Source organism: Microcebus murinus, chromosome 11 (assembly GCF_040939455.1).
Source record: "Microcebus murinus isolate Inina chromosome 11, M.murinus_Inina_mat1.0, whole genome shotgun sequence".
NCBI lineage: Eukaryota > Metazoa > Chordata > Mammalia > Primates > Cheirogaleidae > Microcebus > Microcebus murinus.
In genome coordinates this window covers 76221169-76238984 of record NC_134114.1, presented here as the reverse complement: position 1 = coordinate 76238984, position 17816 = coordinate 76221169, and the positions used below count along the sequence as shown (strand labels likewise).

The 17816-nt window shown below is 40.8% G+C and overlaps 1 protein-coding gene and 1 pseudogene across 14 annotated transcripts in view; one reads left to right on the top strand and one right to left on the bottom strand.

Moving 5' to 3' along the window:
* LOC105876442 (ATP-binding cassette sub-family F member 2-like) overlaps positions 1-1118 on the top strand; it is a 59889-nt pseudogene extending 58771 nt beyond the window's left edge.
* Positions 1-2047, bottom strand: part of PAM (peptidylglycine alpha-amidating monooxygenase) — a 269177-nt gene extending 267130 nt beyond the window's left edge. For 12 of the 14 annotated variants that reach the window (XM_076008207.1, XM_076008212.1, XM_076008214.1 and 9 more), the window contains exon 1: positions 1926-2040. The gene's annotated coding sequence lies outside the window, so the exon portion shown is untranslated. Of the gene's footprint in view, positions 1-1904 lie in introns of all 14 variants that reach the window. The other 2 variants (XM_076008209.1, XM_076008210.1) reach the window with 2 other exon arrangements.
* Positions 2048-17816: the final 15769 nt, after the last annotated feature.

Sequence of the window (17816 nt, the reverse complement as noted above, 5' to 3'; positions counted from 1 at the left end):
TTATATTTTCCTTCCTTAAGGAGTTAAGAAAAAACTGTATGTGGGTACCATAATTTTATTGACTTGTTGAATGAGGAAATAATTGAAATTTCTATGGCTTTTAACATTCGATTATCACATCATACATGTATAGAATGCTTTTCTAAGTTTTCATTTTAAAAATACAGAATTCAGTTTATTTCCAAGTATACCTCTATCTTATGAAGGAGAAGCATTTGAGATTTTTTATTTTAGAAATAAAATAAATATTTTAGAAATAAAATAAAACAATGTTTTAGCAAACCTGGTATTTGTTTAAACCTATTAAGTAGATACACCAAATGATGATCTCACAGATAATCTTACAGATCTTACACATAATCTTTGATAATGCTTTCTTGACATCATTCTACTTATAATATGTAGTCATAAGATAACTATTCATATAAAATATGAAATAGAATTATGTGGTCTCTAAGTTAGATCAGAAGGCCCTTTAGGGCAAGGAACATATTCTATATCTCTCTATCTTTAAATATATAGCAGAGTGCATCGCACACTATAGAAACTCATGAAAATGTCTATTAAATCAGGAAGGCATGAACAACAGAACCTACCATTTAATATCAATTCTAAAGCTGATTTTCTCACACCATCTCCTTGCTTTCTTCATAGAGTAAGTAGAATGGCACTAACAATGCTTCTTGCGCCTGTGATTATAAACTGAAACTTTACAAACGACACATCACATGTCATTCTAGCTAAGTGTCTGCACTTAATTTACCAAAATGAAGGTCTCTTTCCTGAATTACTAAAATTAACAACAAATTTAAATTTGTGCCTGGGATAGAAAAGAGATTCTAAAGAAGAGAAAAACATCTGAAGCAAACAAAGTTCTTATTTACAGAGACCTGGGCCAATAAGATCTCCCTGCTGTTTGAATTTCCACGACTACAGCGGCACAGGATGTAAGCTCCATAGCTTTGTGCGAAGGGTTTGGTGGGGAAGGGACGGTTTCAACTGTGAACCTTAAAAGTGACCAGCTCCAGTGCCTTTTAGCTCAAGAGAGCGACTGGCCACATCCCTCGTCGAGAGACATAGTGACATCTCAGCCAAAGGACCCGAACTCAGACCACTAGAACACAAGACTCGTCACCAGGCAGCTTCACGAGACGAGACCGTGCTCAAAATCACGTTCTATCCAAAGTCATCCCACTGGATCTCCCACAACGACCCTCAGCGGCGGGCAGAGCAAATGCACATTTTGCAGAGGACAACACACAGGAGGTTCCGAAGGGTCGAGGCACAAGGCCAAGAAGATGGGAGGGTGACTGAACCCAGACTTCACTAGTACCCCAAGTGGCGGATACTTTCCGTGCGCTCTGGGCACACTCTGAGGCCGGCAAGCCGGCAGGAAGAGCAGAGCCAGACAGGGACGGGGACGAGGAGGGCAGGGAGTTTCCACCGCTGCCCGGCACCCCAGGGCGCCGCTCCGCTCCAGCCCCTCTCCCTGCGCCGCGGCCCCTTTCTCCCCAAACCGGTCCCGGAGCCGGGCCAGGGGACCGAGGCGGCTTTGCGACTGTCACGGAGAGTTCTCCAAGTTGGGGGCAGAAGAGGCGAATGAACAACTGCTCCCCATGGGGCGCGAGGGTGCAAGGAGAAGTGCGGAGGTGGAGGCAGGAGGGGAGACGGACACCCTCTAAACTGGCTGGACACGTAAGGGTGGTGAGGGGGTGGTCGGAGAGCGGTTTGGGGAAGGCGAGGATGGCTCGGTCCCCAAAACCGTCCCCGGCCGCAGAGCTGGATCCCCGCCCCCCCCCCACCCGGGCAGCCCGGGAGGAAATCGACAACCGCCCCGGGCACTGGGAAGCAGGGGGAGGCGAAGCAGCAGGATCCCGGCCCCGGGCCCCCTTCCGCACCCCCACCTTCATCCTTGCCCTGCCCACCTCCGGGTGACGGCGGCGGCGGCGGCACCAACCTGCGCGGCCGCGGGCTCGGTCCCGGACGGAAGCCCGAGCCTGCGGGCGGCGGGCGGAGTTAGTGGGAGGCTCCGGCCCCCTGGGCGGGGACAGGCCGAGCACGCGGCGGTGGCAGAGGCTCCCTCCTCCCCGCGCGCGCGGGCCCGGCCAGGTCCCCCGCTCGCCCGGGACTCCGGAGCAGCGCCCGGGCCCGCCCCGCGCCCGCCGCCCCCTCCCCGCGCCCGCCGCCCCCTCCCCGTCCCACCCCGCCCCTGCCCCTTCGGGCGCCGGGGCCTCGGAGCTCGGGAAGGGGAGGCCCCCCGCAGGGTCCCCCCTGTCGCGCGCAGCGTCCTGGGGTTCCCCCACGGAGACCGCGTGTGCTGGGTGTTAGGACTCTAGTGCGGGCAAGAGGTAGCCCAGAGCCGGAGCAAACAGAACTCTCACCCGAGTGCCAGGGGCAGGGGCGTGAAGGCCAGGCCTGAAAGTCTCTCTTTGACCCGCCCGCGTCCCGCGTCCCTAAGAGCAGCCCTGCGAGGTCACCACGCCAGCTGCCCCCAGAGAGGCCGAGGAAAATGTCCCATGTTCCGAACTCGGCCCAGCTCCAGGCCAGGGGAACGTTCCCCCAGCCCTTGCTCCGGGCTGGGGACCCAGCCAGAGGTTGTGGGACTTGGCAGACAGGGCGCCAGGGTTGAACTCATGGAAAAGGTGCAATTTCAATTTACGCCACCCCTTGCCCGGTCCCTGCGTTCGGACCACCCCGCTCCCCTTTCGTAGTGCGGGACCCGGGCGGGGGAGGGGGAGGGGGAGGGGGAGAGGGGAGTGGGAGGGGGGGAAGGACCACCTTTCCCACCTCCATCTACACATCCCTTTCCAGGAAACCTTAATTTCGCAGAGCGCCCAGCGCTCAGACACAGACCACTTGGCCCCTAAACTGCTAGCAAGGAACCCTGGAACCCTCCTTTTTCCGCTTTACCCCAAAGCGGGAGAAAGCAGGGGACCAGGAAAGTGGGGGCTGCGAAGTTCCAGTCCTAAGCCTTTATTCCCAAGAGGCTTGATGACGTGCACTACTGACCCCACACACAAACTGATATGCGTTTAATTGACGTGGGGTATTTGCCACTCTCTCCCCCTGGGCAGGTAACCGCTTGAGTGTGCCCAGTCGCTCCCCAGCGCCAGTCACTCCTCTCTCCGGGAGTTCCACCCTCCCTTCCCCCAAGCTCTCCCACCGCAGCTCCCTGCAGCGCCGGTCCGAGCTGACCCGGATTCCCAGCACAGGGCTCTAGTCTTTCCAGGCAGCTCCTCCTCCTCGTGTCCTGGGACAGGGGAGGAGGCTGAGAGGAGAGACCATGAGGAAAATAAGGAAGCAGAAACCAGTGAACTGACCTGGTCGCAAAGTGCTAACCGAAGGGGTTTGCGGGAGAGCAGCCAAGAGGAACGAGTCAAAGCCCTGGAGCCGTAGGGAATTCCCAGAAAGAAAAAAAAAAATCTGTTTCTTCAAAGGGAAAACACGGATGCTTGCAGTGGATAGATTAGAAAATCTGGGCAGCCTCCCAACGGAATTCCAAGAGAGTAGTGGAGAGGCAGGAATAAACTGGTCAGGGCCTAGAGCATGCGTGCACGAGCCCCACTTTCCAACCTAAACTCCAAGGCAAGTTGATGGCTCTACGCTCCTGGCCAGTGATGAGAAATTTATTCTGCAAACTGACAAGATTCAGGAAGGCCAACACCGTGGCTCAAGCCTATCATCAATCCTAGCACTTTGGGAGGCCCAGGTAAGAGGAACAGTCCCTGGCCAGGAGTTTGAGACCAGCCAGGGCAACACAAGGAGACCCTGTCTGTACAAAAAAAATTCTTAAATTAGCCTTGCATAGTGGTGTACTGTCTGTAGTCCCAGCTACTCTGGTGGCTGAGGCAGTAGGATCATTTGAGCCCAGGAGTTGGAGGTTGCAGTGAGCTGTGATTGTGGCCACTGCACTCTCGCCTGGGAGACAGAATGAGGCCCTGTTTCTTTAAAAAAAAAAAAAAAAGTGTTGAAAGACACAGAGCTCAGTCAGTTTTCAGAACCCAAGGGCTGTGCTTCAGCTTTAGGTATCCCCTAAGTCACATATCCCTTCTTCTTGTCCTGAGTTATTAAGGAAAGCAAGCATTTGATGCCCTTCCTTAAAAAAGAAGTAATTTTTGGTGAGAGGAGAAAAAAATGTGGAGGAGCAGGAGTCCTAGTCTGTGATACTTTTTTAAAAGTTCAATTCAGTATACTTTTGCTCCTTTGTTGCAGCAACATATATGGTTAGCGATTAGCCTTACAGCTCTTGACCAGGGAAAGAACCCAGCAGCACAGGAAGCGTGGGAGAACAGCCTTTATTCCTCTGGCAGGCTCAGCACACCTACTGTTACAGCTCTCTTCCTTGTTCTCCTCCTGCTTTTATACCCTTGTTAGGGCTCAAAAGGTGTCCAATCAACTACAAGCTTTAACATCCAATCAAAAACAGTGGGATTCAAAAATTACCCAATCAGGATCACGCAAGCAGTGCCACTGGAAACAGGCAGCAGCTGGGGGGCCTGGGGGCATTCTGGCAGGTGGGGGGTGCCCTGCTGCTCTCTGCTGCAGAGCCCTGCCCCAGCAACATGTCCTCCGTGTAGCACTGCCCCCCCCCCAGATGCAGAGTGACTGGGAGGCAGCAAGCAGCCCTGTCCCAGCACCCAACATTTTCCTTATCAGTCAGCAGGTGACCACATTTGCACCTTAAAAAATGGGAGAGTAGTTGGGAGGACACTTCTGAATGTGACCTGATGGTTACTTTGCTTATCTGCTCAAGGTCCCTGATGGGCACCGCCAGAGCTTCAGCCATGCTGACAGAGAACATAGTGTGACAGCCTCAGGGCATTCCAGTCTGTGCACTGAGCACACAAGCTTAACATGCACTTATGAGGTTGAGCCAACCACCTCCACTTCAGGTGACAAGTCTCCCTTTTCCCTGTCCTCAGGGCACCACCGCACTTAAGGTTGCCTCTGCACTCTAGATGTGTCTTTATAAACTCAGTCCTCAGTGTCGCAGTTTTTCAAAAGGGCTACCTTCAATTTAATTATAAAAAGCTCTTGTCCTCCCCTTATTTCCTGTAATGCTCAAAAGGCTAGGCCTTTGAAAGTTCAAGATGCTAGAAGAGGCCTGCTCCACAAATAGTTTCTCCTACTCTTCTCATTGAAAGAAAAAATGCCCCTGAAAGTAACCTTATCAAACTTACATCCTTTCTGAATATGATAATCTCTGTATCAATTAGTTATTTTAATTTTATATAAATGGTATAGTCTTATTGCAAAAAAAGTGTTCATTTAGCTGATGGGACCAAAGGGTCCAGTTTTTCCTGGGTAAAATGTTTGTAGCTAAAAAAAAAAAAAAAATAGGAGGGATTATTTACTGGCAGCAGAATTGGTCTCAGGCAGAAAGTAGATGGAAATGGTCATTCCTCCATAAACCTCCCCTTTTTTTCACTTTTCCTTTACAGCAGGTTTGTGCACCTAATATCGCCAGTTCTCCAAGCTAATCTTCCTCACCTAAAAGGCTTAGGGACTTCAGATGCCATTCCCTACTAGTGTTGGTCTTGGAAAAGAGTGACAGTTCAAGCAGAAGTGAGTGAGTAAAGGAAGATTCTTGGAGAATCTTTCCTGTACCCATTATTTTGAGATCTTTCTCACAGTCATTTTATTGTAAAAATAGGTCTGATGAACAGAACTGATTCTGGACAACTTGGCAATTGTGCAGGTCTGCAGGCTTCTCTGAAAAGAAATAAAGGTGCACCCTTGCACAGCACTTCAGATGTGATCTAAGAGTACGGAAGGTTACATTCAAATGGTAGAATAAGCTTCAAATGGGTTATATTAAACAGTCAAATTTGCTTATGCATATTCAGAACAATGAGAAAAAATATTAATTTCAATTTACAAGTCGTCAAAAAGCACCTTGTGGGCCACATAATGAATAGCCCCATGTTAAAATAATACATGTTTGTTCTTTTGCAAATAAATTTTCCTCCAAAATATAGACATCTGTCATAGAGTCAATTATCTTGCACAGCATGTGCTATAAAAGCACATAAAAGCAATAATATACTACATTGCTTATTTGAAATTGATCAGGAATGTGCAGCTCCATGCTGGCATGTCTTTAATTTCATGGTGTTAAGAAAAAACTATAGAAGTATGAAACAGCAAACCCTTTCCTACTGGAGTACTAATTCAATTACCTATCATGATATATACAGGAGGAAAATTTTTCCTCATTAACTGGCAGAAACACTATGGGAGTATTTTCTCGTCTTACTCTACTAACCTCTGTAGCAAGAATGTGAACATGAAGTTTCCTTTGAAAACAAAGGGATCGCCACACTCTGATCAGCTCCAGCGGTGTGCAGAAGAACAAGGCCAGAAATGGTACTCTCAGAACATAAATTATCATTTAAATGAGGCGAGACCCTTATGAAATTTATGCATCAAACAGACCTCAAGATTTGAGAAGTGTGCTAAGAGGTGGTTAGGCCAAGTTGAACTTCCTTGATGCAATGCAAATGTGAAACCTATTTCTCTCTTTTCTCAGGCAAACTCCCATTCTCCCCTCTTTCACTGTGTGATGCACACATAAATAAAATAAAATGTTTTGCAGAAAGCTCTGCCAGGTTAAGTACACAGAGCCTTCTTGAATACCCTGTATTACTTTCTCTTGTAACACTTTAAAATAGATTTGAAAAAAAATTCTTAAGGGGAATATTTTAATAGCTTCCCAGAGCGCAGAATGTATTATCATTGCAGTACAAAGGGTATCATTCATTTTTAATTCTTGGCTCCACAGGTGTTCCCTGCCCAGACTGTGGTTGACACTTAGAGGGCCTAATTATGATTCATATATCCCACATTCCCCAGGAACTGGTCCCTCTAATTTTGCACAATGCCGTTATTCAGAGGAGAAAAATGTGTTTCAGTCCTCATGGCTAGACAGAGTGTGATTCTCAAGCTTGTCTACATATTAGAATCACCCAGAGAGCTTTAAAAATCCTGACACCTCAGCCCTGCCTCAGATGAAATCAGCAAAACTCTCTGGGGGTGGGGCCTGAGGTTAGGTATTTATTTAACTCCTCAAGTGGTTTTTATATATAGTCAGGGCAACCGTTGGTAGAATATAAACACTTAGCATAGAACCATTCTCTTTTAATAGAACCATTCTCTTTTAATACACTATTTAATATGAACTGATCTACCTATTAGCTGCAGGTTTTCACTTTTTTTTTTAAATCAAAAAGGTGTTAATTTGGCTTGACAAAGTAAGTTTTCGGTACCAAGTTCTGTTGGCTCTTCTCAGGTTAGTTTTCTGGCTATGATAGATAGCAAAGCTGGTTCACGATGAAAATTCATCACCTCTCAAAAAAAAAAAGAAAGGAAAAAAGAAAAAACCCATGACCTACCCTCATTTTGGTAGGTGACTGGAATCAAAACCATAGATCATCGTAGGGAAGCAGACGTGGGAGTAATTGTATCTTATAAGTCTTAAATTCCCACAAGTAATCCCTTTGAGCTATTAAGTCATTATCCAGTTTAGCAGTTAAAAAACAGATACATGCTATAATTAATTCTTTCTATAAAGTCCAAGGTTTAGAAACAAAATAATTATAAGGACAACCAGGGTCATCAATTTCATGTAGATTCAGCACTAATGAAGAACTAAATATTTGATTCTGAAAAAGGAGTGTTAAAATGCTACTGGCAGTTTAACATAAGTAGTTAATACATTCAGTATGCTTGTGGAATGAAAGTAATCTAACCCCAAAAGAGAAAAATGATAGTTTATATAGAATAATGTGCTATAAACTATAAAAACTTTGCCCATGCACAATTTAGTATGATGCAATAAGGTAGAATGAGGTAAAACAGGGAGATACAGGGAGACTATAAGTTGATAGGAAATAGATATATTGGAGACGTTGAATAGGCTGATATTATTTGATTGGACAGTAGAGATTACAAGGTCAAGTGAAGTCTAAGTAGATATTGCTTTTCTTCACTGCCTGATTTGGAGAGATTACTAGGAGTCTAAGAAATTGATATGATGGTGATGGAAGCTAGAATCACTAGAAGTTTCTGGAAATCAATGTCTCTAACATTCAAAGCTCCACAAGCTTTGATATTTTTTTTCATAACAAATTCATTCCCCACCAGATAGACTAATTTAATTTCCCAATAAAAAGAGGGGGAAATCCCACATAGTTTTCAAGTGAAAAATATACAAAAATTATTAGTATATGTAAATCAAATTGGAAGAACTGATAGATTCTATTAAAATATTTGAGTGTATGATCTCAATTTTGTCAAATTAAAAAATGCATTATACTTTTCTGGTTTTTCCAAAATAAGCATATAATACATTTACTGTTGGAAAAAATGATAGATGTTATTTTCAAGAGGCATAATCTGGCTCCTTTGTCATAATATTCTGTTTCTTTTCAATAACTTAGAAACTGAAAATGAAGTATATTTGCTATACAAATAGTTTTCTTTCTTATCATATTTATATTCGTCTTTCATTTTGCAGCTGTAGATTTGTGTCTCTATTTTAGGTTCTTAGTGGAATGGCATTGGAGATTTGGTTTCAACAAGAAAAAAATCCCCAGATGTATAAAGAATGACATAGATTTTCTGGTCATATTTAGCAGCAAAAGAAAACCACATAAGGGTGTTGATATTTTTTTGTTTTTATCACAAATAGAAAAAAGGCTTTTCAGAGTAGCACACAGGAAGTCAAAATACCTCGTTTTCACTATTGTGCCTTTATTGCTAATGAGCTGTGTGACATGTGCATCACTTCTCTCTAGGTCTCAGTTTTTCCATCATACATTGAGGGCTTGGCCCAAACTCTGCAAGTTTCCTTAAACATGAAATTGTTCTATGAGAAAAATGACAAACACATTAATTCAAGGAAGTGCTTTGAAATTAGAGCCCTGTGTTTCTGAAACATCAATGACTACAAAAAACAACTATTTTTAAATGCAAAAAGAAAATTTTAAATTTTCTTTACACTCGATCACCTAGGCAGTATGCTCTAGCCTTTTGTGGGAGGGAGTTGCTGGGAGGATGCACTAGTGAGAGTTTTACTCTCCCAAGATAAAGGTCAGAACCTCCTTAGGAAAGGACTTCTGAAACATTGGATGCATGAATACTTGAAGCAGGTATGCAGGGGTTGGTCAAAGCATACTCTGTGGTGGCAGCCAGGTTGGTTTTAGTAGCAGAGCAATAAAAGAAAGACCATCGGTCAGTAGGAGAATCATTGTGTAGGGGTATGGGCAAAGGACTCTGTGAACAGCAATAACAAATAATCAAGTTTACATTCCCTGCATGCATTCTATTCTTTTTGAATTCCATATCCTGGTCTTTGCTGATCTTTGGAGAACAAAAAGAAAGGTGTGGGTCAGTGCTTGGGGAGAGCTGTGAGAGCTATTTGTAATAGCTGTGGCAGCAGGAAAATGATGGTGACATGATCTACAGAGGAGCCTAGTGGCAGTGCAGAGGCGAAGGCCAGAAAGAATCCCAGGACTGCTTTGTGGAACCTGTCATGATTTTTGAATTGCCAGGGAAGGGGAACCAGGTAAAAGGCGGGCCTTCCTATCAGTGTAACTAGATGAAGATTGGATTACTGTTTAAGCATTAAAGAGAAGGCACTTGAGGATGGGATTATTGGGGGCATTTGGATTACAGGACATCTGCTATTTGTTGAATGCCTACAATGCGTATTGTTGGATGCTTGCTGTGCCATGTCCCTTACTTATTGCACCTTTCTCTCTTTCCATGAAAAGAAATTGGAGAAATATACCGAATCAAGTGGTAGGTTTCGTCTCTTCTCAACATGGCTGCCCCATTAATCACTGCTCCATGACTACAGATTAATAAGTATATGGCCTTTGTTTTCCATTTTGCAATTTTTTAAAAAATCCATTGTCGTAAGCAGAATAATGGCCACACAGTAATCCAAAGATGTCCACACACTAATCCGTGGAACCTGTAAATATGTTACTTTGTATGGCAAAAGGAACTTTGCAGATGTGATTCAGGTTAAGCACCTTAAGATGGGAAGATTATCCTGGATTATCTAGGTGGGTCCAGGGCAGAAGAGTCAGCCAGAAAGATTCAATGATGGGGAAAGAGGCAGAAGAGATGAGATATGAGAAGGACTGGGCTGCTGTCGCTGGCTTTGAAGATAAATGGGGCCACAAGCCAAGAAATGCAGGTGAGAAGCTGAGAATAACTACAGGTCAACAGCTAAACAGGAAACAGGGTCCTCACTTCCACAACCCCAAGAATCTGAAGTCTGCCAACAACCTAAATGAGCAAGAGTGTGGATGCTTTCCTGGAGCCTCCAGAAAGGAATGCAACCCTACCAACATTTTGATTTTGGCCTGGTGAGATGGACTTTGGACTTCAGACCTGCAGAACTGTAAGATAAATTGGCGTTGTTCTAAGGTGCTAGATTTGTTATTTGTTAGGGCAAAACTAGAAAAGCAATATATCCACTACATCTAGTATGAGAGCTAAGACCCATGCCTCTTCACCTTTGGCTCTCCGTACCTCATACAGGATTGACATTTAGTTTGGACTCAGTCAACACTGGGCGAGACAGGAAGATAAAAAAGGAAGGGAAGAAAAGAGGAAGAGATACCATAAGCCTTCATTTTCCATAAAGAGTTTGGAACAGTGAAAGAGAAATTCCATAACTAGTCAGGGAATCAAGACTGGGTATGGAATTGGTGGGACAGAGGAAGAGTGGAATGGAAGGTTAACATGTTGCAACCTCATGTTTTGAGAGTCTTATTTATTGCACTGTACTTCTTACTGGATGAAAACACACACTGGTGTGCCCCAATAGTTCATTCCTACTATCCCACCCACCAGGCCACCCTTTGTCAGGAAGCCTAAGCAAAAGATTATTAGAAATGTTATTCTTTCATTCCAAATCCAAGTAATAGTTGTGGAGCATGATTAATTTGGATGCTTTATCCTCTGCATTAGTACTGTCAGTACAAAATTGAGTGCTGTTGTAGTCTCACCCAGATGACTGAAACACGCATCTCACCCCCCATGTGTTCCATTTCACGTCTACTACTATCATCATAGGTCCAGTCCTTATTCATTTTAAACGTTTTAGACTTGTGAACTATATCACAACTCCCAAAGGGTATACAAAAAGCACCTATATGGTTAAGTAACAAGGCAAATTCACATAAAAACACTCAGTTTAAGAAATAGAATATTGCCAGACCTCAGAAAGGCCTGTGTATCACTCCTCAGTTGTACACTGCTGCTTTTCCCAGAGGAAAATGACATTTTGAATTTAATTATCATTTCCTTATAGGTTTTCTACATTTGCATGTATTCCTAAACAAAATACAGTTATTTTATATGTTTTCATCGTATAAATTATCATGCCATCAAAACAATGTGCAAGAAAATTTATATATGTGCACACATACATGTAAAATTAACAAGGTAATATTGTTTTTTCCAGTCAGCATTATGTTTGGTGGTTCTTACATGTTGGTGTAGCTGTCATTTACTCATTTTCATTGGTCAGTATGAATATACTGCAATGTCGTTATTCTCTTATTGATGAACATTTGCATAGTTTCCAAGTTTTTACTGATACAAAGAACGCTGCAGCAAACATTCATATGCATGTTTTCTGATGCTCATGTGAAGAGTTTCTTTAGCGAGCACACCAAGGAACAGAATTGCTAGGCTGTAACATTTGTGCCTGTGCAGCTTCACCAGGTAATGCCAAATTGTTTCCAAAGTGGTTACTAACTTCATCCATATTACTTTTCTAATTAAAAAGACTCAACTGGGTTGTGTGCCTTCAGCTTTTCTCCAAATCAGTCTAACCTGTCCACTACACATTAATCTGTTTTCCCTAAAATGCTGCTTTCAGCATATGCTTTCCTCACATCCTAAACTCTTAATTTTTTTTCCAGAACCCAGCTCATTTTCTTTCAACAAGTCCAAACTCTTGACATTTTTAAAAGGGTCTTCACATTCATTACTTCTTAAAGACTCATTGTGCAAAATAGGCTGGTCTTCTTTAGTCCCCCCCAACCTTTAATGCTTGTCCCTTTTTGCCTTTGAGCTTTTGCTCCTAAAATCCTCCTGCCTAGATTCTATCTCTTTCCTCTCTGCACAAAAATACTACTCTGTCTTTGAAGTCCCATTGATGTCCTCCTTTGCTGTGATTCCATCCCTGCCTATTTCCCTCTGCATTCCCTGAAGTCTCCTAGCACTGAGAGTATGCTATTCAGTCATCCATTAAAACACAGTTTGGGAGTTCATATTGTATGTATTCATGATGTGGGTAAGGAGAAAAGATGAGAGACTTAAGAAAAGCAAGGAGCTTACTTTCAGAATAATATGCCTATCAGTTACACACCTTTTGTCAAACAGAGACTGGATGACGATTTGCTGTGTGTGCTTGAAGAGGGGATTGAGGGTGATCTGGTGGCTTGGACCCGTTCATCACCACTGTCCCCTGCAATGTGTGATTCTATGAGCCTATTGACTCACCATGAGAAATCTGGCATGGAGAGCCCTCCACATTCTGATCCCATCCTTCCTTTCCTCCTTTATCTCTCATCAGAGACCGAGAGGACCATTTGTTAACTGGCCTGCTTCCTATCTTCCAAACTCGTTGTTCCTGCCCATTTCCAAGTCTCTGTGGGGTCACCTCCCTTTACATAAGGAATCTCAACACCCCATTCAGCTAACCTAAGTGCTGGCCACTCTTTAAGCCTTTCCAGACTATTTTAGATTACTACAATCCTCTTCCCTCATAGAATTTTTGGTACTTCACATATATTGTCTTACATAGCTGACTTTTTATGTGCAAACATCAAAATCAGCAACCATACCTTAAACTCAGCTCAGCACAGTGACTTGAGCAGTGGTGTTATTTAAAGACTAGCTCTTGATTGACAGATGATTGATACTGCTGAAATAACTCTGATTTTGGTTTCTATTTTGGGTTTATAGATGACAGATCCATTTTGCATTCAAAAAAGATTATATTTTCTATGCTGGATTTACCCACATCGGCAAGATTTATGCTTGAATTCGTAACTGAAATATTGTTCTATGATGATTATCTTTGTTTTGTTTTTACTTTCCCAGTACACCAGTATTAAATACAGAATAAAAAACAGGATTTGGGGCACATACCGTCCATACAAGTTGTAGACTTCTATGCATACCCACTGTAAGACTACCTGACATCTGTGATATTTCAATGTGATATAGGTTTCCCTATTTCTCTAAACTCTTTGAACATTTTCTATTGTTTTCTTTGTGTTACACCTAAGAAAGACCCGCTTCTAATGCAAGATGGTTTGACCCAGTCTTATTGAAAAATTGTAACTTAGTTTTCAAATCTTAGTATTTTTTGATGCATAAATTTTCTTTTAAGCCTAGCTTCATTTAAATGCTAATATCTGTTTTCATGCGGCCAGCTTCTTGTTCTCCTCTATATACCCTCAGAGCTGATCTGAGTGTGGAGATTCCATTCACTTCAAAGGAAACTTCACGCTTGGATCCTCTCTACAGGGGTGCTCAGACTAAGACAAGAAATGATCCCTATAGCTTTTTTCTCCCCGCATTTGTGAGAAAGATAAAATAAAAATAAAGAGATTTCCCAATGGATTTATCATTCTAAGTAATTAAATCAGTACTGTGTACTGGAGCATTCACGCACTATTGCTTGCTCACAATCACAAAGAGCCTTTTTAACACTGAGGCATTAGAAGTACGTCGGTATGGTAGAATATTCTAGAATACCTATTATTTTCAAACAAATAGGATAGTATGTTATTACTCTCCTGTGCATGTGGTGGGAATGATCTCATGCTGTGGGAAATAATTGACTGCTTGAGAGAGAGGCATACTTTCTTTACACGCAAAAAATATTTTAAAGGGAGGACAAAATATATTACTTTAATATGGTCATTAAATACCCAATAAAGTGTTTTTTTCAGTAGTTTGTAAATTGGAATTAGTCCTTTCTTCATCTGCTATCTTGTATCTTAAAATTTTTCTTTTCTGTTTTTATTAGGAGCCTTAGAACATGCATGATTTATAGTGCATCAGTTTGTAGATAGAAAATGATTACCTAAATACTCACTATTATTCTCAAAAATAAATGACATTTTCCTTTAGTTTTAATATTCATAATTAAGAACTTTTTTCTTTTCCAATATTGATATGCTTTAAGAACACTTTAGATGTAACTAAACTTAATTTGAATTGAAAAAGCAGTAAGGAAATAACCATTAGTTTATTTTTCCTTATAATCTGTAAACCACTTTTACATACATTACTTCATTGGAAACTCACAGGAATTATATGAAATGAATTTAATTTTATTCTCTCCTATTTATACATGAGAGAACTCAGGGTTAGATAAAGCAAAAACGTATCCAGGGATTTATAGAGCTGGAAAGGAGCGGACCCAGGATTCCAACCCTGATTTTGTTCTTTTTGACCCCAAACCCTTTTAAATATTCATTGCTGCCTGTGATTGGTATATGTGTTATTCAAAGAAGGTTTTGAATTTTGCTTTTTATCCTAATAGCTGCATTGTATAATTGAATCTCTTTACCTGTGTTTTAGGTGAAGAGGTGGCATGTTTTACAATAAATATATATATACAGTTTATTAAAGAATAAAATCTAATGTACACTATTGTCTCCTGATATTAAATCTATAATAAAAATAAAGGTAATCATGATGACTATATTTGATATTTGGGTAATAATGCCAAAGGGATTCTGTTCCAGGATTTTTTTCATCTCTCTTAGGATAATCTGGATTAACAGAGTCTTATGAAGTAATCACGAAGCCCATATTTTTATAATGAATTTATCATCTTAATAAAAGTATTGTTATCATCTCCCTTTGGACTTGCATAGAAGTTTGAGATAAGAAAGAACCCATGGTTTCTATGATATCTAATGACTATGTCTGTTTTGTATCCATAATATGTTTACTCCTGTATTTGCATCTGTCTTTATGTACTAGACTTCAAACTAGAACTGCTTCTTTCTTTTTGTTCAGGGGTTAGGCACTAAATAAGGTGAATCAACTAAATCATAGATGAATTATTTATCTTTGTACATTTCTGGACTGGCAAAGAAATTTCAACTAAGTATCCATAGGGCTAATTCATTTATTCATTTATTCTTCATTCAATAAATATTTATTGGACACCTACCGTGTGCCAGTTCTGGAGCCAAGAAATACTAGTTGACCTAAAGAAGCAAAAGATTTGTTCTAACAAAGTGGTAGGCTGTGAAAATGTGGTCCCTTGGACCCTAGAAGTCTCATACACTTTCAGTGGGTCCATGAAGTCAAAACTACTTTAATGATATTATTAATAAGACATTACTGGCTCTTTTCGATGTGTTGATCTCTATGATGATGCAAGAGAAATGATGGGTAAAACTGCTGGTGCCTTAACATGAATCCAGTCAGTAGCACCAAACTATATTAATAATTAGCATCTTTTTCATAGCCATATACTCACATTAAAAAACTTAATGTCATTGTCACCAAAGAATGTCATAGATGTAGCAGTAAAACTAACTTTATTACCTTTAACACTTGAATACCCATTTTTTCATGTTCTGTGTGACAAAATGCAAAGTACCCATTAAGGGCTTCTTCTGCACATTGAGGTAGAACTAATTATTGTTTTGAGGAAAAGGCACTTGTGTGACTGAGTTGTGAGCTTAAAGAGCTACTTTCTCTGTGAAAAAATTGTTTATTTTTTCCTTGAAAAAACATGACTGGCAGAGAAAAAAATAGTTATTTAGACTTAGGTATTTGGCAGATACTTTCTAGCAAATGTGGGGCCTGTGATTTCAAGGAAAATAAAAGTATAATATTTATTGCCAATGATAAATAAATACCAAAACAAAAATTAGAATTTGGGAAAACATTTATTCGCCAATGCTTAAAGACTTTTTTAAAGCTAGTGATGATATTAACAAATACAATTTTTTGATATTCTATAATGAAATGTGTAAACATTGGAAGATACGAACAGATATTTTTCAAATGACCATTCATAATGTTACAAAGTTTTTCTTGGGTGAAAGACCCAGTTAAAATGCAAAATGGACCAATTGATTTTAATTAAAGAGTACAAAATGTTCATTGATATTATTTCTGATCTCACAGTGACATCAACCTTTAAGAAGCTATCGCTTGTTGAGTTTTGTTATAGTATCCAGAAAGAAGATCAACAATTAACTGAAAACGCAATTAAAATATTCCATCATTTTCTAACTATGTATCTGTGTAAAGGCCACATTTTCTTCATATATGTCTACTGAAACAACGTATCTTGAGAGATTGAATGTAGAAGCAGATGGGAGATCCTATCTTCCTCTGTTAAACCTGCATCAAAGAGATTGGCAAATACGTGAAACAGTACCACTCTTCTCACTATATTTCTTTGTTCTAGAAAATATGTTTCATAAAACATGGAGTTTATGTTAGCTTGTAATGGGATTATTGTTGCTATTTTTAAAGATGTAATTGTAATACATATTTTATTTTTTCTATTATAATTTCTAATATAATAAATTTAAATGGGTGTAATGTACAGAAACAAAAACTCTTGGTGAAATCAATTTTAAAAAATATTTGAAATTAAACTTTTTTTCTTTTTTTTTTTTTTGAGACAGAGTCTCGCTTTGTTGCCTAGGCTAGAGTGAGTGCCGTGGCGTCAGCCTAGCTCACAGCAACCTCAAACTCCTGGGCTCAAGCGATCCTTCTGTCTCAGCCTCCCAAGTAGCTGGAACTACAGGCATGAGCCACCATGCCCGGCTAATTTTTTCTATATATATTAGTTGGCCAATTAGTTTCTGAAATTAAACTTTTTATTTTGAGATAATCATAGGTTCACATGCAGTTGTAAGAAATGGTACAGAGTACCAATGTACCTTTTACTCATTTTCCCTGTTGCCCTGTTGGTAACATGTTGCAAAATTACCGTACACTGTCACAACTAGGATATTGATTCTGATACAGTCAAAATACAGAATATTTTCATCACTGCAGAGATTTGGCCGCATGTGCTGGTTTCTAGCCACTCCCACTTTTTTCCCACTCCACCCTCTCTTTAATCCTTGGCAGTAACTAATCTGTTCTCCATTTCTATAATTTTGTCATTTCAAGAAGGTTATGTGAGTGGAATCATACAGTATGCAAGCTTTGGGGACTGGCTGTCTTCACTCAGTATAATACTCTAGAGAGTCATTCAAGCTGCTGTATGTATCAGTAGTTTATTTCTTTTTACTGCTGAGTATTCCATGATATGGATGTACCACAGTTTGTTTAACCATTCACTCATTGAAAGACATCTGGGTTGCTTCCAGGATTTGACTGTTATGAATAAAGCTGCTATAAACATTCATGGACAGGAATTTGTGTGAGCATATGTCTTTATTTCTCTGGGATAGATGCCAAAGAGCACAATTACTGAGTTGTACGATATTTTATGTTTAGTCTTTTAAAAGAAACTGACAAACTGTTTATGATTACATTCCACCTAGCATGCATGTGCAAGTTTCTAGTTTCTCTGCATTTTTGCTAGCATTTTGTGTTGTCACTATTTTTTATTTTAGACATTTTGATAAATGTGTCACAATATCTCATTGTGGTTTTAATTTGCATTTTCCAATGGCTAAAGATGTTCAACACCTTTTCGTATGCTTATTTGTCTTCTGTGTATCGTTTTCAGTAAAATGTCTCTTCATTTCTTTTGCCCATTTTATGACTGGATTGTTTGCTTTTTTACCATT